Genomic DNA, 26,765 nt, shown 5'->3' with positions numbered 1-26,765 from the left:
GGTTTGTGGGTTTGGTTGGTTTGTTGTTTGGAGTTTTTTGAACGGGGGCGGGGGAAGGGAGCCTCGTGAGAATGAGATGCCTACAGGTTTGTCCCCTAATTATTTAACTCCTTTGGAGAAACCTACTTGAACGTGTGTCTCGGCAAACATCAGATGTTGTTGGTAGTGAGGGCACACATGGTAAAGGTGTGGAGGAATGGGTCGTCTGGAGGGCGGATTTTCACTTTGTTGTGAGCAACTGTGTGAGGGTTTGATGCTGGGAAGGGGGATTCTCCCTCCCGCAACGCCCTCCTCCGTCCCCGCCGTTGGCTGTTTTTGTCGCCAGAACTGGTTTGGATCTGGGACTGGCCGCCCCCCTTCGCCCTCACCCCCGCCCCGGACGCCAGAGGCTTTTCTTCCCTCTCTTGCCCCTTCCGCGGCGGTGCCCGAGGTTCTCTAGGTGTTTCTATGACTACATTGTGTGTGTGGGAGGGTCAGATGTGGGGTTGCCCGCGAGAGGGCCGTTCCTGGGCGATCATTTATCAATGTCACCCACATAATGATTCTCTCTGCAGCCTCCTATTGATGAGGATAATTACATTAGCTCAGAGTGACTGATCAATGAAAAACCACCACACAAAAACTTCTTTACTCCTCTATAATACCAAAAACCGATACAGAAATAACATAGAAAGCCTGATTTTCTTTCCCTTCCCTATCCACCAATGGGTTCTGCCCCCCCTCCCCAAAACAGGACGGGGGAGTAAAGGAAGAAAAAAGACCCAGGTTTGTTTCGTTTAAAGGAGGATGCAATTTTGTCCGTGAATGCATTTTCTCTAAATGTGTTGGCTTCATTCCTTCATTGGTAAAGAATATCAACGGATTTGCTAATGTGAGTTGCTTTTAGACTGGTCTGTGGTTTTCCGTTCTTTTTATTTCTTTCCTCCCCTTTGGGCTTTTTTTTTTTTTTTTTTTTTTCTGCTTCAGAAAAGGAGACAATTCTTTTATAAATAACTGGAAAAGGAAATTATTCTAGGTCCTCTTTTTTTTTTCCTTAATCGTTTGCCTAAATCGGGTTATCTTTTGTCTTTATCACTTTATAAAGTAGCGCAATTAAAGATGTGATGTTGCATGTGTATAAAGAGTGGATCCATAATATGGCCACATAGTACGCTATATTCCCGCTTGAAAGTTTGCAACTAAAGTACGATTTCGCTTTTTCTAGACTTAAAAATCAATATTTTCTCAATTAAAGAGAATTTTAATGCTTTACTTGCGAGTTGTTAAAAGCGCTGTAAATTTTATTGTAATGCTTCTTGGCTTCGGAGTAGATGCAGGAGGAGACCGGTTGATTCTCGTGGTCTTTTTCCTCTCAAAGAACCTAGCCCAGGAACATCCAGTGTGTCAGATCAAATCCAAGCAACAAAGGTAAGGAGCGTTCCGAGAGGGACTGGGCAAAGGGTGGGAGCCCGCCAGGGGAGCCCTCCAGCGCCAGAGGCCATTGTCTTGTATATATTCACCTCTCTGTGTCCCGCCTCCTGAAAGTGACAGAAGTGTCCATTTTACTCTAATCTTTCTCGAAGAGGAGCACATTCGACTCCCATCTGCTCCGTGACGGTCAGAAAGAAAGCTAAATTGGGGGAGCATTCTAGACTCTTCCCAATGTCCCCCCATGCTCTTTCCTTTCCTTATTTCGCCAAAATTTAACTCCGAACTGGTTTTTTCACAAATTCTGCGAACATTTATATGTGTTCTGACCTCTTATGTCAGAACTCTCTCCCCACCCTCAAGAGCGCTCACTGTTTACAGATGTTTTCTCCTTCCACACGTCCCACCTAGTAAAAGTTCCCGCAGAGAATTAACTGTGGTGTGTTAATAGCCCAGATCTGCTACTGCTCTATCCTGCAAAGTTGAAATCTGGTAAGGTGAAGAATGGCATTGAACTAATGCTGGAGAGTTGTTCCAGGCCAGCAGAAGCCCAAAGACTTGAGAATTCCAGGCCCAGGGACTTGGTGGGAAGGAAGGTTGTGAAACTTTTAGATTGTAAGGCGGAGAAGGAGGTTAAGAAAATGAGGCTAGAATGGTACCCAATAAAAGAATAGAACAAGGCAGAAAAATGAGGCTTTGGGACCTCTTTGTAATTTAAAAATAAATAATAATGAAGGGAAATTGAATACCTAAAGCTTGCTATTAATTTTTTTCTTAGCCCAGTGTCTGAGAACAAGTCCTCAGAGATGCCAGGAAGGGCCTGAGTTTCCCAATGGAGCTACTCACAAAGTTCCATTGCGGTTCCCTCTTCAGTTAATTTGCTGGGAATGAGAAGACCAGGGCTATGTGTGTGGTGCACCAAGGGCTTAAGTAAGAGTAAGGTGGGAAGGGGCACCTAGCTATAATGAGGCTGCTGTTTTAAGCTTGAATGGAGAAGGGGGGAATTGAGAAAAAGCCACACAACATAATGATGCACTTTAAAATAATTCTCACCTACCTGACTTTCTTTTTCACTTTAATCACATACTCTTATCAATTATTATACATAGGTGGGGGGAATTTCTAGTTCATCATCTTTTGTCCAGAGACCCACCGGCTTGATTCCCCTTCCCTTAGATTCCTGACATGTACGCCTAGACCATGGCCTTTTTATCAAGTGAGTGGGGCTTTGTTAATGTATTTGTACTTTTCTGCTTTCAGTCTAAGTTTCTCACTTTGGCAGGAGGGGTGCAAGAAAGGAGGGGGAGGGGAGCAGGACACAAAGACTTCAGTTCTCACCAAGCAGGTTTCAAAATAGGAACTTAATGGGAAGAAAAAACGAAAGAATGAAAAAAAAAATAAAGAGGGGGTGAGGATTGTTTATCATAACAGGTTTACTTGTCTGGAAGAAAGGTGATTCTGTGAATATCTTTTCCTTTGAGGATTCTGATTTCTTCATATTGAAACATTTTCGGATTTCCATCCTTTAGCAGACAAAACCTCAATATAAATATGACATGGGCCACTGGCAAAAAAACGAACTTAAACTCAGTGCTAAGAGAGGAGGGGGAGTGGGGAGGAGAGAGAGCCCTTTCTGATTAATAACTAGCAGGGTAATGTTGAGGGCTTTTTCTGCCCGATTGCCTTTTTGAATTAGAGCCGATTTCTTCACACTTCAATAGTGCCTGTCTCCTTTAAAATGACTGGCAGATTTGTTTCTCTTTTTTTCTCTCCCTGAGACTTAATGATGTAAATTTTCTAATTAGTTAAATCATATTGCTTAAAGGCCTAATATTTACCGTGTAAGAAATGATCATCCTGATTTGGACCTCTTGAAATATTCGGAGAAATAACATTTGGCTTTTAGGTTGAAGGATGGGGGAGGAGGAAGGTCTATTACGGGAAGCAGTTTAGAGGAGAGAAGGCACGGACCCCGGCAACATGTTAAATTAATAGTTGAAGTTGAGCTGGGCTCACACCCCAAGTCCGCCTTTATTTTTCAATCAGCGAAGATTTAATTGGCAGCCCTCAGGCCGGGCGATCTGATATTTTCTCATTAGTTTCCCATCACTAATCTTGAGTGTTAGGTTGGCTTAAAGGTTGTCAACATTTGACCAATTTTATTTAAGGGGAAAAAATCACGCATTATGGCTCCGGGATGTGAGATCTGCAAATAAATCCTGCTTGGATCAGCGGAACTAACAGGCGAAAAAAATGTTGACTATTCGTCGTCGCATTTAATAAGTTGCATTAATGTATATTTCAGGGCTAAGGAGAGAGATTATACATGTGCTTCATAGATGCAGGTGAAAAGGGGTTGATGGAGAGGGGGGTGCACTATAAGCGGGGTGGGTAGGTAAAGTGACACATGGGTATGTTGCCGAACAGAGGGTAAATAACCCAAGTGGAAGAGCTGCTGAGGGTTTAGGAGCTTCACTCCCCCCTCCCCTTCTTTTTGCAGCTGCGTAAAACTGCAAAGCTTGTCTTGCAGCTCGGAGCCGCTCGGCTGTCTGGTCCAGAGATAACATCAGAGCGCCCCCTGCTGGCCAGCGGAGTAGACTGCTGCGGGTCAGCCCTCTGCGAAGCAAAGCGTGTTTTTCTGCGCCCCGCACCCCCCCTCACCTGACTCGTTCCACCACCCCCGCTTCGGTTCTGCAAAAGAACCCCGCGGTGGGGGAACAGTTTGTCAAGGCTGAGCATTTAAGTGAATAAATGATAAATAATAATATACGAATAATAAAATAATAAAGTACGAACCCCTACCTTCACTTGGTCTCCGGGGAATAAACTATAAACTATCAAATGACTAAGAAAGGGACACAGTTGTTTTTGTTTTTTTGTTTTTCTAAATCTCTTTATTCTCTGGGTTTTTGCTTGGCTTGTTTCTTTCTGCCGAGCTGTAGATTTCTAGTCCAAGGAAATGTTTTTTAATAGATGCTGTAGTAGTTTTTTTTAAATGGATATCTCATAGGGAAAGAGGCCAATACAAAACAACATTTTACAGCCTGGCCAAATTAAACTCCCGGGGAACTCTCACTTTTTCAGTAAACTCCCGAGAAATCGCTTTCGGAATTCAGACAGCTCCTTTTCTTGAATGACCCTTTCCTGCACCGCAAAGAAATATCGGCCTCTGTCCGGGTTTTGTTTTTGTTTTTAAATAGACAATGTACTTGAAAGTTGTCACCGTACCTACCTACCTACCTACCTACCTACCTACCTACCTACCTACACACACACACACACACACACACACACACACACACACACGGGGTCTTTCCCCCCACGAAGGTCCCTGTTCCTTCTCCGCCCTTGTTCTCAATTTTGCTGGAAACGGAAAGGGGAGCTGAAATGCACCAAAAGAAACCGCCACTGTCTTTGACCCTTGATCTTACCCGGGTGCTTCACGCCAGTGCAAGGTGTGGGACTGGTACTATATGAGAGTGTCGGGGTTATTTTTCAATCTTTTCGGTGCACAGAGGCGCTTTCTCGGCGTCCCAGTGCATCCTCCCGGGATTCTAACCGCAGTAAGACGAGGGCACGCAGGTAGCGGGGGCCGGGACAACCTCTGGCCGGCCGACCCGCTACCGCCACCAGCCTCTCGTCCCGCGAAAGGCGCGGGCGGAGCAGCTCTGACGCGGAAAGTCTTCTGCCCGCAGCCAGACCCCACAGAAAGAGCGTAAATCTGCAGTGCGGAACGACTTTAGTTTGTAGGGAGTTTGGGGGGGCTGCTTTTTGCAGGTACGGGATCTCAGGATTTTGTGAAAACAGCTCTGAGAAATGAGGGGAAGGAACAGCGGGCAGGGAAGACGGCAGGGGAAAGGTGGGTCTCTTGATGTTCATTTCTTGCCAGACGATCAGCACCTTAGAGTTTAAAAATCCGTTCTCTTGCCTCGCTTCTCCCTAGAGCAACCCCCCCCACCGCCGCCCCCTGCCCCGCGTCACGCCTTCTCCAGTCCTCCTCTTTGGGGACGCTCCGGGACGGGCACCCGGGGGCTTTGGGGGACGAGCGCTCCTAGGGCAAGGCGGAGGCAGCCCGGTCTGATGGTCTGATGCCAGTGAAGTGACGCCTCATTCCGGTTGTGTTTGAAGAATTGCTGGGGCTGTCGTGACAACTGAGGTAAAGTTAAATATTTATACTCCAAGTTGTTCTCATTATTTTTTGTCTGTTTTGAAGAAGTTCAGGGCGTTCAAACTTACTTTAAACATAAATCCTGGTCTGGGTGAAGCAGAATCTGTCTCCTGCCACTGGAGTTGACTTTTTGAAAGGTCTTCATTAAGCTCAGAAGTGAAAGGGAAGTTATCTGTAAACAATATTGGTTCATTTAAATATGTATGTGGCTGTGTGGATACGTTAACACACATATTTTATGTATCTATCTATAATAGAGAAAAGGAAGCAAGTGACCCCCACTGCAGATGGATCCAAATAAAAATAATTCCAGTAGATAGTCTCACAGAGGAAGAAAATATGAAAATCTCATTGTATTTGTCTCAGTTCGACTTAATGAAATTTGGAGACATTGACAGTCTGGTCAGTGTTCTAAGTAAATTAATATAAAGTTCCTTAGGAAGAGACCAAAAACAGCTTAATCTTAAACCACTTGAAGATTATGATTAAATGAATGGGATCACTAAGCATTATCATCTCAAATAGCTATTAACTGTCTCCACCCCTTTATTGTGGCAACAAAATAAACTCTCCACTAGGAATGGTGTTTCTTCTTTTTTATCTTTGTTTTTTGTTTTGCTTGAAGGGCAAAGGAGGGAAAACAGAAGCAAAGAAAACCATCTCAAAAGTCTTGGGATTTGCTGCTGTTAAAAGGCTGCTGTTCATTTCTGATTTCCTCATCTTTTGCTACAAAGGAAAAAAAAAATCTAATGATGTGTCTACCTTCGATGAGAAGAAAACACTAACAACAGTGAAGGTGCACTTGTTTTATTTTCTTTTTCCCTGAAAAAAAATTTCTTTTAATATCCACCAGTTTAGCAGGTTGAAAACTGTGGAGATGATAAAAGGATGTTCGCTTATCCACATCTATTCTCTGACTTTCATCACTTGAATTTTGTAGGATTTTGTGTCAATTAGAAGTTATGGGAAAGAGAATTAGACACTTGCCAAGGAACAACAATATTATATATACACTTTCAAGTAAGCTCCACCTAATCCTGTATTTGAGTGCTGAGGGGGTGTGTGCTATTTTCCCCTAATAAACCTCAAAGCCCTCATTAGACATAAAGAGGGGTGAGAACTCTATTACGGGGCATTCTGACAAAAATGGAAGCAGTGCATCTCTGCTTTTAGTGCCCTAGGAAAGGACACCACGAAAAAAATGCCAAAGCCGTTGTGTTTTCCTTTAGAGCCCTGAGTTGGGCAGACTTTTCAGAGAAATACAGAGTAATTAACATTTTACAAAGCAAGATGCTGAAACGAAGGGCGGTGGCTAACAAAAAAGTAAACCATGCTAAAAATTATTCTTCAAACCCAGCAAATTTCCAGATGCCACAGAAAATCAATGTAAACGCGCCCCCTCGGAGCCGAGCACACAGCTCTCCTGCCGGGTGATGTTTCCAGTTGAAAGTGGAGTTGGAGACCCCACCTCGGCCGGAGCACTGGGAGCTGCTACCCTGAGGCCACCCGGAGGGGAGGGAGTGTCGCCCCCATGTCCTCCGCCCCCGCCGCGCTCCACACCTGTTCCCTCCTCCCCTCGCTGGGACGCAGGACAGGCGAGGAGCTGGGCCGATTGCGCCCCCAATCTTCAAGGGGTACCGCGAGCTGAGGCTTGTGCTACCAACCAAGGAGGAAACCCTACCAGGCCCCCAGAGGCCGAAGACCCAGCCAAAGGGAAGGAGGTTCCCTGTCTGAGGCACACGCAGCTGCCTTCCCCATCCTGGGCCAGGCTCCCGTGCCCGGGTGGGCAAAGGCTCTAAGGCCACTTTGGTCCCGGAGCAAGTGTGAAATGCAGTGGAGGGGGTCACTGTCCCCCTTGCGTGCTAGGATGTGTGTGTGTGTGTGAGAGAGAGAGAGAGAGAGACAGAGAGAGACACGTGCGCTTGGAGCGGGCCTCTGGCCGCAGACATCAACTGGGGATGTTCACCACGCGGCTACGGGGGCCACCATCCCACACCTTCCCCTGTCTCCCACCTCCGCCTCCCCCACCCCGCCAGCTCCCCAGTCCCGGGCCACACCTGCACAGGTGTGGTGTCTTTAACTGGAAAGCGCTAGAAAAGATCCAAGAAGGAAAGGCGGCGGGGGGGGGGGGGGGGGGTGGAGGGGGGGGGGTGGGGGGGGAGGGGGGGAGGCGGGAGGGGCTGGGAAGAAAGATGGTACTTCGGAGCTCAGACATCCCTATCTTCGAGTGATTGTCATAACACTCAGTCTTTTCACCCTGACCTACGGTATCCAAAAAGCAGAGATGGATTCGCGGGAAAATCGGGTTTAAGAAAACGTCGGAGGTTTGACGCGGGCTCTGGAGACCTGCGCAGGCTTTGCTTAGATTCAAAAGTATGATTTTAATTTTCTTAATGAAGGCACGCTCTAGAGCTCAGCTGGTAATGGCTGTGCTGAGTTTAATAGACTTCTGTCGAACAGAAAAAGACGGATAACTATCGGTTATGAGTAATCTGCTCTAATGCAATTCTTTTCCCAGGTTCGAACGTCATTGTGTGGAGAGGGCAGGAGTGAATTAGGGCCCCGGGGAGCACGTACGCGGGGCAACGAGATGGCCTGAAATACGAGCCGAACCTGTTTTGTGAGATGCACTTGGGTTTGGGGGTCGGGGTCAAGGGCCTCAAAGCCCTTGGTCTGCACGTGTGAAAATCTCTCTGTCTCCGTCTCTATTCCTCCCACACCCCACACCATCCACCCCCTCGTCCTTCTCCCCCTCTTCTGTCTTCCCCTCCCTCCTCCTCTCTCCATTTCTCCTTTTCTCTTGCAGCTCTCTTCCCCTTTCTCCTCATCTCTCCCAGAGTTAATGTGAATTTCCTTTTCTCCTCCTCTATTTTGCGTGTCTTTGTGTATTTCAGGCAGATCCATTAGGTCCAAAGTATTTCTCCAAAACATACTCACACAGAAGTAGGCTCTTGGTCTGTGTCAACCATTCACTTTTTGAAATCCAATCGAATTGGGAGGTTTAAGATATTGATGACGCCGTGTACACACGCGTAGTAATATATTGGTAGGATTATTTCTATCCAAATACAGAGCCAATCCAAGTCACTGTCCAAAAGTAGCCCCTCTACTCTAACACACATTGTCATTTGTGGTAGTTTTAATTTGGAATTATCCAAACTCTTCTTAGCTCTCCACTTCACTTTGCCTGGTAAACACAATCTCAGGCAAACGTGACTTTAAAAAAGAAAAATAATCAACATAACTCATAATTTCCATTTTTACAGGAAACAAGCTGAATTGGTACTCACCTGGATGAAGGATTTGAAGGCAGGCAGGCCCACAAGCCAGCAGGGTGAGTCCTGGACAACCCGGCCAGGAGCCCAGCTCTCCTGGCTGAACCTTTGTGTACAGTCACTCCGGCCCCACTTTCCTGCCAGCCTCTCTCTTCGGGTCCTGGGGAACAAAGAAAGTTCTTGAGACTGATGAACAAAAAGGCATAAATGAACCCCAAGCTATAGGTGTCTATTCCAGACCTGCGTGCGAGGTGAGGCCAGGGAAGCTAGCTGGGTCTGATGCGTCTCTGAGCTCCACAGACCTCCTTGGTCTACGGTTCTTTGGCCTTGTCACTTTCTCTCCCTCTCCCTCTCTCTCTCCCCTCCCTCCTTCTCTGTGTTACACACACACACAAGTGACCTAGGCACACATGCACAGAAACGGCCACAAAGCTCTGTAATTACTATCTCCTCTTCTCTGACCCAAACCTACCCTATTCTCTCACCTCTCCAGTCATTCTTCAAAAAAGGGAAAGGAAAAACATCACAACAAAAACATATTTGCAAGACCCCCTCAGGTCCCTCTGGCTGAGGAAGAGCACAGCTGGTGCCCCACAAGAACTTGGGGTGTCCCGGGGAACAAGGCCCCCTGCTGCTCTGGGCCTCGTGGAGGACACCCACCTACAGCCTGGGGGTTGGGTGAGGAAGGGTGCTTTTCACCTTGCTCTCCCCCCAGACTCTTCCCTGGCTGCTGGGAAGGGAATTAGGGAGAGATTCAGTCCTCAGGTCCCAACCACTCCCAGGACTTGGAGAAGCAGAGCAGGGCGGGCACCTCCTAGCTGCTGAGGTGTGACTGCCAGGGGTCCCACACTGGCAAGTGAGAAAGTCTGCGACCAGAAGAGCAGGTGCCCCAACTTCTTAAGTGCTCAGCCTGCAGCGGCCTTTAAAGATAGAGACGGTCACTAGGCAATAGCCCGCTCCAGCAGCCTCTGCCAGGATGGGGGCATCAGGTCCGCGGGGTGACTTCGGGTGGTACCAGGGATGGAAGGCCCGCCTCTGGCTCCAGGAGCAGATTTGGAACCTGAGAAAGGGTGACTGTCAGAGCTCCCCACCCGACCCTCACCCCTCACGGATGAAGTCCCTCTGTCATCCCTAGATCTCTCTGTCATCCCTTCAATGGCTCCCCTATAGTAAAGCTGCTGTTGTGTTGTTTTGATGAGCTAGGAGAGCAACAGCAAAGACCCAGAAAGTCCCCATCAGCTTTAGTGGGTGTAATTCTGCTTTGGAACAGTCGCTGGGCGAAGAGAGGAGAGAGACACTATTAGCCAAGATTCCCCCTCAGCCAACAAGGTTGAGAGGGCTTAGTAGAGAGTCAGTTACCTGCAGACTCCCCAGGAAGAAACCTGGCCAGAGTAAGACTCACAACCTCCAAACCTGCTGAGAACCCCTTACAAAGATGTCTGGGACTCTCAGCTTGTGCCACTTGCCCAGAGCCCGTGGGCTCTTATGGTCCAGTGTCTCCCCTGAAGCAGCTGACAGATTAAGTCTGGGGAAACATAAGGAGGCCCCGTTAAAGAACTAGGTTTGCTTCTCTCTCATTTACTCCCCTATTTTAAATGTCAGTAGAAAAAAGCAAAAATAGAATTTGCAGTAAATTAAACGTGTGATTATATTCACATAGAATTAAGGTGTAAAACTTAAGGTGTAAACTGTGCTTAGACATTTTTAAAGGACTGTCCTGAACATGCCATGCTTTTATGGAACAAGACACTTAAATATAAGCTTTAAGGATAAAGAACATTAAGAGTGCCTAGTGTCCCTTTACAGTACCGTCACATAAATAAAAGGGGGAAAGGGTCTCAATAAGGAAACTCAAGTGACAGGAGCTCCTAAGATAAACTAAGCAGTACACAAAAATAACACAGTATTGCATCTTTAAAGTAAGTTCCCCTTAAGGAAAGTTAGAGGCAAATACCTGAGTACAAAGTTAAGCTTTTTCTGCTTACTCATTTATCCAGGTCTCTTAATTCTAATACAGAATGAATAATCTGCACAGAGGGGTGATGTTGCCCCCCACCTCGCCACAGACCGAGGGCAGTTGTTTATACTTGACGCTTATCCATCGGCCTTAGGACTTTTGAACGTTCAAGTGAAAGTGTAAATAGAATAAGGTCACAGGTGATTGACAAGTTCAAGTTACTTAGCTCAATTATCAAAATTTTATTTCTAAATTATGTTCAATTTGATTTTCCTGCTTTGCTATAAATGACCTTCGAAAATCCAATGGGAGCGGACATTTTATACCATGTCCTATGCACCATGATTTATTTGTAAAGTCATTTTGTGATGTATGCCTCCTTTAATGTTTCTGTGGAGACCGAGTCTTTACAATTAGATTTAGAAGCACAGCTATCAGGCTAATTTAAAGGCAGTCATTTTAAAGACACAATGATCACTAAATTTTAACAACTTTCTGAAATGTTTCTAAATTTCTAAACCTCAGGCAGAACCTGCAGACTGTTTAGAATCTAATTCTCTGGATATTAGCATGCTATATTTAATGTCTGTCTATCTAAACAATAGATAAGAGTGCAATTTGTAAATATATACCTTACAACTCACTTTCAACATACTATCACAAAGTTCTCCTATGCATTTATTTAATAGATAACGAAGCTTTTCAGATCAAGGCTCATGCCGCCACATCTGGAAATGCTTCCTTGGCTCTAATCTGCCGCCCCCCCCTACCATTGCCCCCTCCAGCCACCAGTGAGAGAAATAGCTGAAGCCTCTCCTTCCACCATTATATGATAACATCAGCTTTTAATCAGCGAGAGGCACTCCTATTTAAATTTACAGGATGACTCTTTATTTCATTTATCTTTTCTTTTGGAGGAAAGTGAAATAAGAGCACCACCCTTATTAATTATAAGATTGATGGGGTGAAAAAAGCCAAATGAATTTGGCTTGCAAATTATTAGTAGAGGTATGAATATTTATGACTGTGCCAGGAACTGCAGTCGTGAACCCTGGGTATCAAGCTTGGAAGACAGTCAAACCAATGCACTCAGTGAGGGTTCAGTCTCCCCAAATCTGACATGACATAAATGGAAACTTCTAAATTAGACCCAGGGCGGGCTCCCATCAAATCCATTCCTTCTTTTTTTTTTTTTTTTTTTGGCTGATCTTGCTAAATATGAACTTACTTCTAGTGGCCTCCGTTATAAATTTAAAAAATATCTTTTAAGGTGAAAGCAGATACCTATACGTTTTGTGAAGAAAATCTATGTTTGTGCTTTTCTCACTTGATATTCACTTATGTTTTAAATCGAATGTATCTGTAAAATATTTGTGACATACATTTTAAAAATTTAAAGCTATCTTTATTCATTGAAAAAATATTGGAAACCTAAAATGTCCTGGATATAAAGAGGATTTGAATAAATACAATCTAAGTTAGATACAGACAGAAATAAGAGGGGAAAAGAAAACAACAGTGGAAGAGAGATTAAAAAAAAGTTTTCTTTGCTTGTTTTCTCTTTTTCTGCACCAGACTTTCTCATGTTTTAGTCCCAAAATGAGAAAATTTAAAGGCAAGGTGGAGGAAGAAAGGGTCAGGGTAGAAAGGGAAAAGGGTGATGACAAGGACTTAATAATTCAGTAAAAGACAAACTATATCCTCCTCTTTTCCTCCTCTTGATTCTATCAATACATTGGAGGGTTTTATAGTGCTTTGGAAAAGGAGCTAAGGACTTGGGAGTTAATGAGCTCAACTCTCATTTCACCACTGGCTTCTTTTCTGTAAAAGAATTGTTGAGTGGAGGCTGACCCAATCCTGTGAAAATACTTCACTCTGACATCAGAGCAAGCTTAGTACATTTTGAAAAGGAAGACAAGTTGTTTTCAAAACAGAAATGCTAAGCATTCTAAAAAGCTTAAGCAATTTAAAAAACACTCTTCAAATTTTCTGAAAAATTCCCAACTACATACATACATATATATATATATATATACACACACACACATATATACACATTTTTTTTCACAACTGTAAGTGGATATTTGTGCTAAACTGTTGCTTTATGTATATCTGTCTCAATTTGTCTGTTCTCTGTAAGGAAATAATTTTTTTAAAGAAGCGATACCACTGACAACAATTTACTTAAATTCACAAACCTTGAAATTGATGCATCTCCTATCAATCACACTCGGTAGATAGAGTAAAACACATTCAGCATTTGTATATCAATAGTGGCACACACACAAATGTGTTTTGTTCAATTTAAATGCTCTTCAACATGTCATTTCTTATTTTTCTGGAACATGTTATGGGTTAGTCATCCTGTTTCAGCTGATTGTTAAATCCTTAACCTAATGAAAATTCAAAATATAATATTTATTTGTCATGGATTTCAAAGCTGAAAGGTAGGCTTTTGGGACAGTTTGGTCAACCTCTCTTATCTTTCCAACAAAGAACTGGAGGTCTAAAGATGGCAACTAACCAGTCCAACTCATGTAACTAGCTAGCTGGACAAGCTAGTTATATGGACAAGATCCTAAAGCTCTTGAGGCCAATTTTTGTATGATAGGGTGCTTCCCATCTTCTGCCCTTTATATCAGAGTAGTATTTATAATACTATACGCAGACTTTTCTACTAATAGTTTTCTTCCCAGCACACTGACAATGGAATTCTTGTTAAATAATAATAAGCTATTGACTGCTCTGTTTGCCTATATGAAGATTTGTTGTTAATCTGTGATGTCTGTATTGATTAGGCAAGAATGAGGTCTCTCCTCTACCTGAAGAATAAATAGATCTCAGTACTGGCATAAAAACAAATTTTGTATTACTAGAAATCCTAACCTTATTGGCTACACGTCAGCTCAATCAAGCTAGAAACAGATATAAATAGGAATAACTGAGAGCAGTGCCTCAAAATCTCCAAAAATGTTCACGAGGGATGTTTAAACTAGGATGAGAGTTCCTTGACTTCAGCACTTGGCAGCCTGCTTCTAGGTAACTTTCCCGCCTGGCTCTTCTGTTCACCCCAAATTGAATCCTACACGTGCTCCGTCCTTTCTACACTAAGGGGAATCCTATTCATGCCTGAGATGATCTTATATTTATGATGGCCTCTTCTGTCAAATTGTTATTTCTGTAGCTTACTGTCAGAAATGTCACTCAAAGTTTCTTCTCCACCTCTCTTTACTCTCTGTCATAGTAACTTGGAAGGTCTAATCCAAGTGGAATTTACTTCACCTATAAAATACAGCAAGGAGAACTTTTTTTCACTTCTTGTCCGTCTCTCCCTTCCCCCCGTCCCCAGCTTTACACCTTCACTCTGTTTAAGGGCTGTAGCTCATTGTTTCTCCTTGTGGTAAAATTGTTCATCCAAGCAGTTTCTCTTAAGGTTCACAAACCTAGCTCTTGTGAGTAAAGTTTACATGAAAATATGTTCGGCACATTTTCTGAGTAAAGTTTATATGTAAATATGTTCAGCATATTTTCTGAGTTCATGCTACTTAGGTTAATACTTCAGCATGAAAGAAAACAACACCGAAACAAAAATGTCCTCCAATTAAAGAAAGTTCTCGAGCATAAATAGCAGATATTTGATTTTTGAAAATATAAAAAATAAAATATGGAACTTGTTAGCATTTACAACTCCTTTCTTTATCAGTGTGGCCTCCTTTTTGCTACGTTTCCATTTCATTATTCTTGCATGAATATGATAAATGGTCATTAAATCTAACCATTTTTATTTAATGTTCATAAAAACTGGTAGGTTTTCAAACAGATGTGGCCTGATATGGTTCAGTGAATTTAGTGGACTTCTCATATAAATGGAATAATAACCATACGGAAGATGAATTTTATACCCTTGTTTACCTCTTCCAGAACTTACCCTTATTATAATTACAAATAGTGTTTGTTATGTATTATGCAATATATATACCATTGTCCAGACACTGAACAAACCTTAACTTGATCACTGCCATCTACAGTTTATAATCCGAGATAGCCCTGACAGCAAAAAATAGAAAGAAACAGGGACAAATAGAAGACATGGCACAGTTGTATATTCTTCATTCTATAAAAAAGAAAACGTAATGAAGCCTGGCTCAAAATGGACAAACTTTATCTTCTTTCCACTTAAATATTTTTCTTTCAGACTCAAAGAAGTGTTTGGGAAAGAAGAAATAGTTCATTTCATTTACTTTCTATCAATTAGGGATTACTTTGAGGAATAACCCTTCCCCTTTTAACTTTTTAAAAAGAGGTCAGCAAAGAGAAGAAGCTGGCAGTCAGAGTTGCCTAAGTGCAGAGGATAGGCAGGTTTAACTAATAAAGGCAGGAGAGCCCTGTGGTTTAAAAAAAACCTTCACAGTAAGACTGCCTGGATCTAAATGCTGGCTCAGCCACTAGTTAACTATGTGACCTTAGGCGATAACTAACACTTCGAAACTCCTCATAGGGCTATGACAAGATGACCAAATGAGTTGATGCATGAAAGAATTTATCCTAATACTTGATTCATGGTGAGGATTCAATAAATATCAGTGGCCTCTATTATTATTATTATTATTATTATTATTATTATTATTATTATTATAGTCAACCCTCTACCCTCCTAGCTTGGATAGGACCATATATGAAAAATCGATGAAATTTAGATAACTTTTACTTTTATTAACCATGTATCTAAACTCAATATTAGTATAGATTCCCAATTCATTCTATATCTCTTAGGTAACTTCAGTTTTATGTTTGTACCTGTGTACTTATCTTTTAGCATTCCATCTTTAAAAAAGACCTACATTGCATACATTCTGCATGCAAGTTATTGAGTAAATAGCTTCTTGGGTTGTTTGATAATCAGATAATGGGAAGACCAGTAGCCTGGGAGCCAGAAAAACTAGATTCCTTTTTTTTTTTTTGCAATATGAGTTGAAATTTATTTTTAGTCTCTCTCTTTTTATAACTGAAGTATAGTTAATTTACAATGTTGTGTTAGTTTCAGGTGTACAGCAAGGTGATTCATACATATATATATTTTCCTGTTCTTTTCCATTAGAGGTTATTATGAGATATTGAATACAGTAACCTATGCTATACAGTAAATCCTTGTTATATTATCTATTTTATATATATGTGGATAGTGGTGTGTATCTGTTAATCCAGTACTCCTAATTTATCCCTTCCCACCCTCTTTCCTCTTTGGTAACCATAAGTTTGTTTTCTATGCCTGTGAGTCTGTTTCTGGTTTGTAAATAAGTTCATTTGTATTATTATTTTAGATTCCACACGTAGGTGATATCATATAATATTTGTCTTTCTCTGTCTGGCTTACTTCACTCAGTATGATAATCTCTAGGTCCAACCATGTTGCTGCAAATGGCGATATTACATTCATTTTTTATGGCCGAGTAATATGCCATTGTATGTATATATATATATATATATATATATATATATATATATATATATATACACCACATCTTCTTTATCCATTCATCTGTCGATGGATACTTAGGTTGTTTCCATGTCTTGCCTATTGCAAATAGTGCCTCTATGAACATTGGGGGTGCATGTATCTTTTCAAATTAGAGTTTTCACCTTTTCTGGATGTATATCCAGGAGTGGGATTGCTGGATCATATGGTAACTCTATTTTTAATTTTTTAAGGAACTTCCATACTGTTCTCCATAGTGGCTGCACCAATTTACATTCCCACCAACAGTGTAGGAGGGTTCCCTTTCAGAGAAACTGGATTCTAAATATGTTTCTGCCACTGATTAATATGTGATTGGACCTCAGTTTCTCCACCTGTAAAATAGGTTGGAGTAGAAATTATCCAAAGTTCATTCTGGCTCTAACACTCAGAGACTGCATGACTCACATAGCAGAACTTTTTTCTTTCTTCCAAGGGTATATTGTGGTAGGCCCTAGGACTCAAAGTAAAAAATTAGAGTTCTATCCTTAAGAAATTTACAATGCAGTAGAGGGACAAACATCATATTACAGTGTGATGAGTAGAGGTATGTAAAGGGAATGATAAGACCAGATAGAAGCAACATCTCACCAATGGGAAGCAAACACACAGCCAATGGGAAGATAAGAGAAAGTTGTAGAGGAGTTATAGCACCTGAATTGAACCTTAAAGAAGAAATATGAGCTAAGGAAGAGGTGAGGAGAAGGACATGCCAGGAGGAAATAGTATGTGAAGAAACAAAAGAGAGAGGAAGAACAGGTCATCTAGAGAACAGGCGGCTGTAGGGCAGAGGATGTGGGCAAAGAGGTAGAGATGAGGCTTCTCCTCACTCTTCCATGTCTCTGTGATCAATCTCACATCTTCCTCCTTTGGCTTTAGTCACCCTCCATTTGCTGCAGACCCCCCAATTTATATCTTCAGCCTAGACTTGCTCTTGAACTTTAGACCTATATATCCAACTCTCCATGGACATCTCCACACGTCTGGCACCTCAAATTTATGATTTCCAACCCTGAGGAAGTACCTTCTCCTGTGTTCACTCTCTTGGTAAATGGTATTACCATCCACTTAGTTGCTTGTGCTAGAAATTTAGGTTTTATCCTTGTTACTTCTCTTTTTTTTTAACCACTGTTCTCCCTCAATCCAATCAATTCCCAGGGACTAATAAGTATACTCCCTAAACGCATCTTTAGCCCATTTGTTTCCCTCTATCTCCACTACCATCGCCAAGCTGCCATTATTTGGACGTGATGGTTGGGGCTCTGGAGTAAAATATGGTCCCATCATATTCCTATTTAAAACCTTCAACGGAAATGCACCATTCTTAGGATAAGCTCTGAAGACTGATTGATTCTACTCCTGTCCCCCCATCCCCAGCCCCATCTGGAATCTCCTCATTCTCTTTGGTCCAGTCACACTGTCCTTCTCTATGTTGCTCTAACAGCCTAGCCTCCTGCCCACCCTTAGGGTTCTTGCACTTTCTGTATCCTCCATCTGGAAAGCTCTTCTCTCCTTTACCATCCCCCATCTCTAGGCTAACTGCTATTCATTCTTCAGCTCACACTTTAAATGCCATTTCCATGGGGAAGTTTTTCTTGACCATTTCCCCTCTAGATTAGGCTAGATTCTCTATTCTTATAATACCACTTAAATTTTCTTTGTAGCATTATCACATTTACACTTAATTAATAATTAATCATGTAATTATTTGTTTAATGTCTGTTTCTCCTGCTGAAATATGCCATTCCATAAGGACAAGGTCAGGCATGTTTGGTTCACTACAGTGTCCTCAATGTCTAATAAATTTTTTTTGAAGGGAAAACAAGATGAAAGAGAGGGAGCAGTTAAATAAGATAAGGCCTGGAAAGTGTCCACTGGATTTAGCAACTAAGAGGTCATGGGTGACCTTGGAGAAGGCAGTTTTGGTGGGGTGGTATGGGTAGATGGCAAATTGAAGTCGGTTCGAGGAGTGAAAAGGAGGTGAGAAAGTGGAGGCAGTGTAATTGTAAACTAATTTCAAGAATCTTATTCATGGGAAAAATAAAAACAATATGACAATTGATAAATGGAAGATGTAGGATCAAGGGATGTTTTATTAATACTTTTCAAGATAAGAGAGAACTGAGCTTATTTCTATGGCTGAAAAGAAAGCAGTAGAAGAGAAGATGTACAGACTAATTGAGAGATTAAGAATATAGGAAAAAGATATAATTTATCTTTATAATGGAAGAAGGGTGTAGTACAAGCTGGGATCCAGAGCATAAGATATGTTTTGTAAAAGTTAAAAGTTACCTCTTTTAACTTTTAGAAGAAAGGAAGTAAAGGCTGGTGTACATATGGATTAAATAGAGGTGTGGGACCCAGAAGATAATGTGGTTTCTGCTTGAGAGTCTGGACTTCCCTCCAGTTGAAGGAGGCACTCAGAGAAAGGGGGCGCTGGAGAGAGAACACAAGGAGAGCGGTACAAGCTTAGAATCGCTCTTTGAGGGGAGTGGGAGAGGAAGCTGACCAGCACCAAGTCAAAAGATTGCTGAACCTTGCCAAGGGAGGTGTGGGGCGCCAATCATCCATATCATTGTGTAATTTTCTCCAGAAGTGCTCAGCGATGTCACTGAAGGAGTGAGATGTGTGGATTCTTCCAAGTCTGAGAGTTTGCAGGGAAAGAGCAGTTAGGAAGTTGGGAATAGAGGTTAGGAAGTATTTGAATTATTGAGCCACTGGGTCTAAGTTGGATAAAGAAGGAAATGAAGACACAAGGTGGTGACAGACTGAGAGTAAAATCAGTGATACAGGGGTTGCATAAAAAGAAACGAAACTGAGTTATTTGTAGTGAGGTGGATGGACCTAGAGTCTGTCATACAGAGTGAAGTAAGTCAGAAAGAGAAAAACAAATAAAAAAAACAAAAAACAAAAAACAAAAAACCGTATGCTAACACATATATATGAATCTAAAAAACATGGTTCTGAAGAAACTAGGGGCAGGACAGGAATAAAGACACAGACGTAGAGAATGGACTTGAGGACACGGGGAAGGGGAAGCTGGGATGAAGTGAGAGAGTGGCATGGACATATATACACTACCAAATGTAAAATAGATAGCTAGTGGGAAGCAGCCGCATAGCACAGGGAGATCAGCTCAGTGCTTTGTGACCACCTAGAGGGGTGGGATAGGGAGGATGGGAGGGAGACGCAAGAGGGAGGGGATATGGGGATATATGTATATGTATAGCTGATTCACTTTGTTATACAGCAGAAACTAACACACCATTGTAAAGCAATAAAGATGTTAAAAAAACAATACTTCAAAAAAAAAAAAAGGAATAGAGAGGTTCTGAGAGCTAGGGGAACATAAGAGAATGAAGTGAGAGATTGTTGTGATGGTGTAGAAGTGGAAGTTACCTGGGGTATAAGTAGATCCAGATTGGCCACAGGGGTGGATATCATCAGAGGCACCTTCACATTTGCCCTATAAGCTGACAGCACCCTCACTTTCTTCTATTCTCATTTCGTGCTAGAAATCCCTTTGTCGCTCCCTGGGCCAGATCACTAAAAATATGGCAAAGGAGAAAGTGGTGATAGGGTTTATTCATTCATCTTTTGTCAGTTTAATTCCATTCACTTCAACAAATATTTAGTGGGTAAATGCCAGGTGCCAAGGCATTGCTGTGTGGTGAAGAGATTCAGTGTTTCCCTTTGAGGTATATCATTCTGTTAACTTTGCAGAGAGTGGATTTGGGGTGTGTGGGTGGGGATTTGGGAGAGAGACAAGACAAGACTTCTAAGCAGCAACACTAGTGGCTTCACTATTTAATAGCTCTATGTCCCTGGGGTATTTATTTAACCTCTCTGGGTCTTAGTTTCTTCATCTGTATAATGGGAATATTAATAGTACCTAGCTTGTAGGTTTGTTGGGAAACTATTTATTTATAATGATGCCTTACAGATGACATGGCTGGAGCAGGAACGGTACAAAATGAAACTGGAACATCTTGCATAAAAGTGAGGAAGTGCTCACAAAAAATGATGGGGGCCTGTCAAAAGAGACATAAGAGCCAGCCTGAAGGGGCTTCCACTGGTCAAATCTGGTCAAATTATTTGGGCATCAAAAATAAATAAGGAAGTAATGGATTCTACTCTACTGAATAAAATAAGAATCCGTGAGTCTATAATGATAAATAGATAAATAAGTAAGGAGAGAAAGCTCTCTTTTATGGTAATATGTCAATTAATAAATGTGGAAGGGATGAGGAAAATTCTAAAGACACCATTTTGCAACCATCATAGAAAAAATTAATTTAGGTAAAAGTCATCAATGAATGCTAAATTTAGTGGAGGAAAGTTAAGGAAGAACAGGATGTTCATATTATATAGACGTATCTCACTATAAATATTTATTACAACAGGGAAAATATTAGCAATACAGTGGAGAAATAGACAACACTTTCACCAAGTGAACAAAACTAACATCACCCCAAAAAACGTGATTTGCCACCAACGTGATACCACGGAAAAAGACACAACCTCACTTCTTGGTATTCCAGCCACAAATGCACAACCTAAATGTAGTCATCTGACACAGCACACAAACCCATACTGAGGGACATTGTATAAAATAACTGGCCTGCATTATTCAAAAGCAAGACCAAGTAACCATTCCATATTAAAGGAGACTGAAGAGACATGACGACTGTGATTCATTGTCCTGGACTGGATTCTGTACTAGAAAAAAAATACTACAAAAGACATTATTGGGGCAATAAGTGAAATTGGAATATGGTCTTTAGGTTAGATAAAAACACGCTATCAATGTTAGATTTTCTCAGTTTTATAACTGTACTATAGTTATGTAAGAAAATACACACTGAAATGTAAATGGGTAAAGTAGCATGATATATACAACCAACTCTTAATTGTTTAGGAAAAAAAATATGGAGAGGAAGAGAGGGAGAAAATGCTAAAGCAAATGTTGCGAAATTATAACAACTGGTGAATCCGGGGTAAGGGTGTAGAGGAGATCTGTACTTTTCTTGTAAACTTTCTATAAGTTTGAAATTATTTAAAAATAAAGTTTAAAAAATAAGTGTTAAAAAAATCCTGCCCTACTCTCAATAAAAGTTAATTATCTCCTCTTCCTCCCCGCACCCCCGCCCCCGCCAACCCCAAACACCAGTTGGGACATTCTTGCAGTATTTCAAGTGATGGAGGACCTCATCTCAGGCATCAGGAATTGGAAATAGGGATGGAGTAGACAGGAAATATTCAAGCTAATTGCACCAGAAATTCTGGCAATGATGTGGGGAGTGCTCCATGCCATGGAATGCCACATGCCACTAAATATATGACACATCACCTCAATTCATACAGCCCATGGCCAATTCTCACCATGCAGAATGAACTTTCTGTGGCATACTCTTCATGTGTGCCACGCATTCCATCCAAGTACAGTTGGCTTCTGTACCTTATGGTACTTTAGGGCAGTAATGGAGATAAAAGGCTAGTTCGTTTTCACGTCGACAGAGATCATCTTTTCCTTCTCTTAGGAAGAAAATGAGAGAGAGGAGGAGGAAGAGAAAGGAGGAGCAATGAGAATTGTTAAGGGAACAACCTAGAATGGGCATTCCAGAAGACATCTCCTTTCTCTATTTCTGCAGTCTTTTCCTGGCTGCCAGAACTTAGCCCCTAGTGGTTTGTGCCTAAGCCTGACTCTCTTTCCAGACTAGAAGAAGGTGAGGTAGCTCACCTCCTCTTTCAGATTTACCTTTAAAAGTCTAGTTGTTCAAGATCAACATAGTGACTCACTTGGGGCTGTAAAGCTGCAGCCAGCTCTGGCAGCATGCATGAGTGAGACTGGATGGAGAGCTGTCAAATGGATTATGCCATCTCAACAAAGCATTGATTCGTTGATTAAAGTTTGCTTCAGCAAATAAAGTGAGCTTTATTGGAGACAGTATTACTTAAAGCCTCCAGTATTTCCTGTCTGCTGACAGAATAAAGCCCAAGATGGCTTTCTATGATCTTGAATTATTCCACCTTGCCAAACCCTCCATACACTAATACTTGAATCCCACTGGGCAACTCATCAGGCCACCAATTTCCTATTTCCCTCTCCTGTGGCTTTGTTCATTCTATTACCTAAGTTAGGAATGTCTTGGGCCACCATGGGACCAAGTTCAAGAGTCAACTTACATGCCAGCTTCTGGAAACCCTCTGTGAGACTGCCAAGCAGAATGAAAATAATTTATTTCTCCCTTTGGTCTGTATGAAGTATTTCCCCCATATATATACGAATATACAGTCGTCCCTCAGTATCCATGGGGGATTGGTTCCAGGGCCCCCATGGATACCAAAATCCGAGGATGCTCAAGTCCCTTATATAAAATGGCGTAGTATTTGCATATAACCTGAGCACATCCTCCCTTATATTGATACTTTAAAACATTTCTAGATTATTTATAATACCTAATACAATGTAAATGCTATGTAAATAGTCACCATGCACAGCAAATTCAAGTTTTGCTTTTTGGAACTTTCTGGAAATTTTTTTCCCCAAATATTTTCTATCTGTAGTTGGTTGAATTTTCAGATGTGGAAACTGCAGATAAGGAGGGCTGATTGTATTGTCATACAATTTAACATAAATATGACATTTATTAAGTTCCCTTTCAGTCTTTTCTTCTATGCTTATGTCTTAAAAAGACTTTAAGAAATAGACATGGAAATATAGCAGGAGTGAGAAACTTATTGGATGTTTGTTAGAGTGAGTGGGATGAAGGAAAACATGAGATGAAAGATACTACAATTATCTGTGAGTCTTGGTGTAAATCATGTAAGCAAAATAAAGGATCTAATATTGATATATGTAAACCATTTTACTTTTAGAAACTTTGGCTCCTTTGTAGAGCATTAATTTTTATGTCATATTAGGTAGAGAAAATGCACTTTTGTATATAAAAACTTTATCATTAAATTATTTACCTTTTCTTTCAGAAACTGTTGTCTTTCCAACTCCATCTTTAGGCACAGACAAATGGTCAGCTGAGTGGCATCATTAATAGAAGCAGCTATTTTAGAAGCTCTACTTCTGGAAGTGGAGTAAAAAGGAGGCGTAACCTGGAGTTTAAGATACCCACTGATAATGAGGGTATTTGAGTGATGGTAATTGGCAAGGAGAAAGACTTAAAGATCTATCTGGAGACCAACCCTCACACTCCAGGCATGCTGCCAGATAAAGACTAAAAACAGCATGTAAGATGGCAAGAAAAATATGCTCTTGGTTTCTTCATTGCCATAAAAGCCACTGGGAAGAGCTTAAAGAGACATGCCATTCCTGAATGGTAACATGAGACTTCTTGTTCTATGACTTGTGTGAAAACTTCTGCCCTTCCGGACTGGAGACAAGGAGTATCATTTTCAACAAAGTGCAACCCTTTGGTCTATCTACTCATCATCAAAAAAGGGTACAGTACGTAAAGCTGCAGAATGATCATCCCTTTACATTCAGTGCTGATCTTGGAACCAGATCAGTAACTCAACAATATTGCTTCTTTCTTTTAGACTAAGGTAATGGAACCTCTTTAACCTTGAGGATGACAATTTGATTTTTGCACCCCACACAAGGTTTGGTAGTACACGACAAGCTTACAGAATGTAGCCACAGCTTCTTGCTCTGGGAAATGTGGATCAATTTAATTATTAAAACCATTTTGATGTTGGGGCCCTTGTGAGCAGAATCTTTAAGATGACCTGAGCCAATCCACACTCCATTATTTCACTGACACTTAACATGTTCTTTGCAGCTGTCAAGCTGTATCTCCCCAAATCCAAGACAATGAGTAAATTACATCAGTTCAGTCAGTGCAAAAATCAGCGAAAATGGTTGCATGACTGAACCAACAAGTCATTTGACACACTGTAAACTGAAACACTGAAGGAAATTGGAAGAACTGAGATTGTGTTGTCCCCTGAGTCACTTAAAATCTCTGAGTGTGTTTTGTTTTCTGTAAAATGGGTGTATTAATACTTTGCCCAGATGGGTTGTGGTGAAGGTTAGAAATAATGCATGTAAAGTATCGGACATGTAGCAGACCCTTGATAAATGGTTGCTGTAATTATTATTATTATGAAAAGTTCGAGTTACTTTGAAGAAATTAAGCAATTAGTTACTGGTTGATGTAGATTAAAAAAAAAAAACTTCTATCTAGTACTGTTTTATTAATCAATTAGGTATAATGGCAAAAGGCAGTTTAAAGCTGGATTAACCCAAGTTGTCAAGCAGCTTAAATAGCAAGCCAGCCATTTATTTTAGTTTATTATTTATCTGCCTTCACTGTTAATAACCAAGCCCTCTAGTTTCAGCTGTTTTATGGAATATTCTTTTAGTAAATAGCTGATCTAATTGGTATTTTGTTAATAGGAAAAACTGAGTAAGAGAATAATAGTGATTGCTTGAGGAAGGAGGAAGCAGTTGCTTCTAGTTCAACATTTTATGAAATGGACTGCAAATAGAATAAAAGCAGTATTCTCATACGGTGGAATCCCTGATACATTAAGAATACCGGCGGGCTTCCCTGGTGGTGCAGTGGTTGAGAGTCCGCCTGCCAGTGCGGGGGACACGGGTTCAAGCCCTGGTCTGGGAAGATCCCACATGCCGCGGAGCAACTGGGCCCGTGAGCCACAACTACTGAGCCTGCGCGTCTGGAGCCTGTGCTCCGCAACGGGAGAGGCCGCGACAGTGAGAGGCCCGCGCACCGTGATGAAGAGTGGCCCCCGCTCGCCACAACTGGAGAAAGCCCTCGCACAGAAACGAAGACCCAACACAGCCATAAATAAATAATAAATAAATAAATAAATAAATTTATAAAAAAAAAAAAAAAAAAAGAATACCGGCAGTATACAGGCTGTAAGCAAAAAGGCAATAAATATGTCAAAAGAAACTTTAAAAATGATTTTTTTGCAAGCCAAGAAAATTGTCAATTAACTTGGAGATTATATGTGTACTAATGTACTTGTCTTCCTGACCTTCTGATCTTGATTAGTTTTTCAATGCTATTGGCATCTCTAAGGTTGCAATTTGGGGGAGATTCTGGGTTGCAGTCGTGCTGTCAAAGGGTCATTCTTCCTGGTAATAAGGTAGCTAGTGGTCCCTGGGAGAGAAGAGAAAACAATCAGGTCTTGAAAGCTGAAACACTGAAGTCAAGGGTGAGTTCTTGGCGGAAGCCTAGCTCCTCTTTCTCAGTGTTTGTCATTGTTGCGATGAAGAAGAAAATGGTGGGGTTCACACCTACAGCCATGAAGTGGGAACCAAAATAACAAAGGGACACAACCACTGAAGCTGCAGACTGTAATATATCTGGGGACTATTTTTGAGAGCATGTTGGGTTTTTTGTTTGTTTTTCTTTTTAAATGTTTATGGCAGCTTTATTCATAATGGTCCAAAACTGAAAACAACCCAAATACTCATCAGACAGTGAATGAATGAACAAATTTTGATATATTCATACTCTGAAAAACTACTCAGCAAGAAAAAGGAACCAACTACTCAACACGCAGCAACATGGGTGAATCTTTTAAAACACATTATGTTGAATGAAAGAAGGCAGTTACAAAAGGCTACATACTGTTTGATTTCATTTACATGACACTCTAGAAAAGACAAAACTAATGACATGATCAGTCACCAAGAGCCAGAGGTAGGTTTAAAGTATTGACTTCAAAGTAGCACAGAGAATCTGGGGGTTTGATGGAAATGTTCTGTATCATGATTGTGGTCATGGTTATATGACTATAAACATTTGTCAAAACTCATAGACTTATATACTTAAAATTGGTGAGTTTTATGTGTGTAAATTATATCCCAGTAAAGCTGGGTTTATTTTTAAGTGATTATAAAAGGTATAGCCAATGGGTGGTTGTGCCAATATTCAAATTTATTTCTCTACTTTTATGGCTGGGATGAGAGCGTCAGACAAAAAATAATTGAAAGTTGGGTATCAGAAGAAACCTTTGCTGGATAGATAACTGATATTCGTAAAGAGGGAGTCGTCAAAGGAGAGTGAAGAGGGCTCTGAATGTCTTTTTTTTTTTTTAACATCTTTATTGGAGTATAATTGCTTTACAATGGTGTGTTAGTTTCTGCTGTGTAACAAAGAGAATCAGCTATATGTATACACATATCCTCATATCTCCTCCCTCTTGCGTCTCTCTCCCACCCTCCCTATCCCACCCCTTAGGTGGTCACAAAGCACCGAGCTGTTCTCCCTGTGCGATGCAGCTGCTTCCCACTAGCTATCTATTCTACATCTGGTAGTGTATATATGTCCATGCCACTCTCTCACTTCGTGCCAGCTTACCCTTCCCCCAGCATGTTGTTTTTTCATTTACCACACAGTTGAATCACATGTTAAGGGATGTGGGTCCCATTAAAAAGAAGCATGCTGCTTATTT

At 41.4% G+C, this 26,765-nt stretch overlaps 1 long non-coding RNA gene across 1 annotated transcript; it reads left to right on the top strand.

The window, feature by feature from the left end:
• Positions 1 to 431: 431 nt before the first annotated feature.
• On the top strand, positions 432 to 25,255 carry LOC309625509. Its single transcript, XR_014242546.1, has 7 exons — positions 432 to 871; positions 1,358 to 1,407; positions 5,353 to 5,563; positions 6,201 to 6,371; positions 8,094 to 8,195; positions 8,842 to 8,909; positions 23,310 to 25,255. It is a non-coding gene; the product is annotated as an uncharacterized lncRNA (long non-coding RNA).
• Positions 25,256 to 26,765: the final 1,510 nt, after the last annotated feature.

The sequence above is a fragment of the Balaenoptera borealis genome (assembly GCF_965194805.1).
Source record: "Balaenoptera borealis genome assembly, chromosome: 3".
Taxonomy (NCBI): Eukaryota; Metazoa; Chordata; class Mammalia; order Artiodactyla; family Balaenopteridae; genus Balaenoptera; species Balaenoptera borealis.
This window is presented reverse-complemented; position numbering and strand designations above follow the sequence as displayed.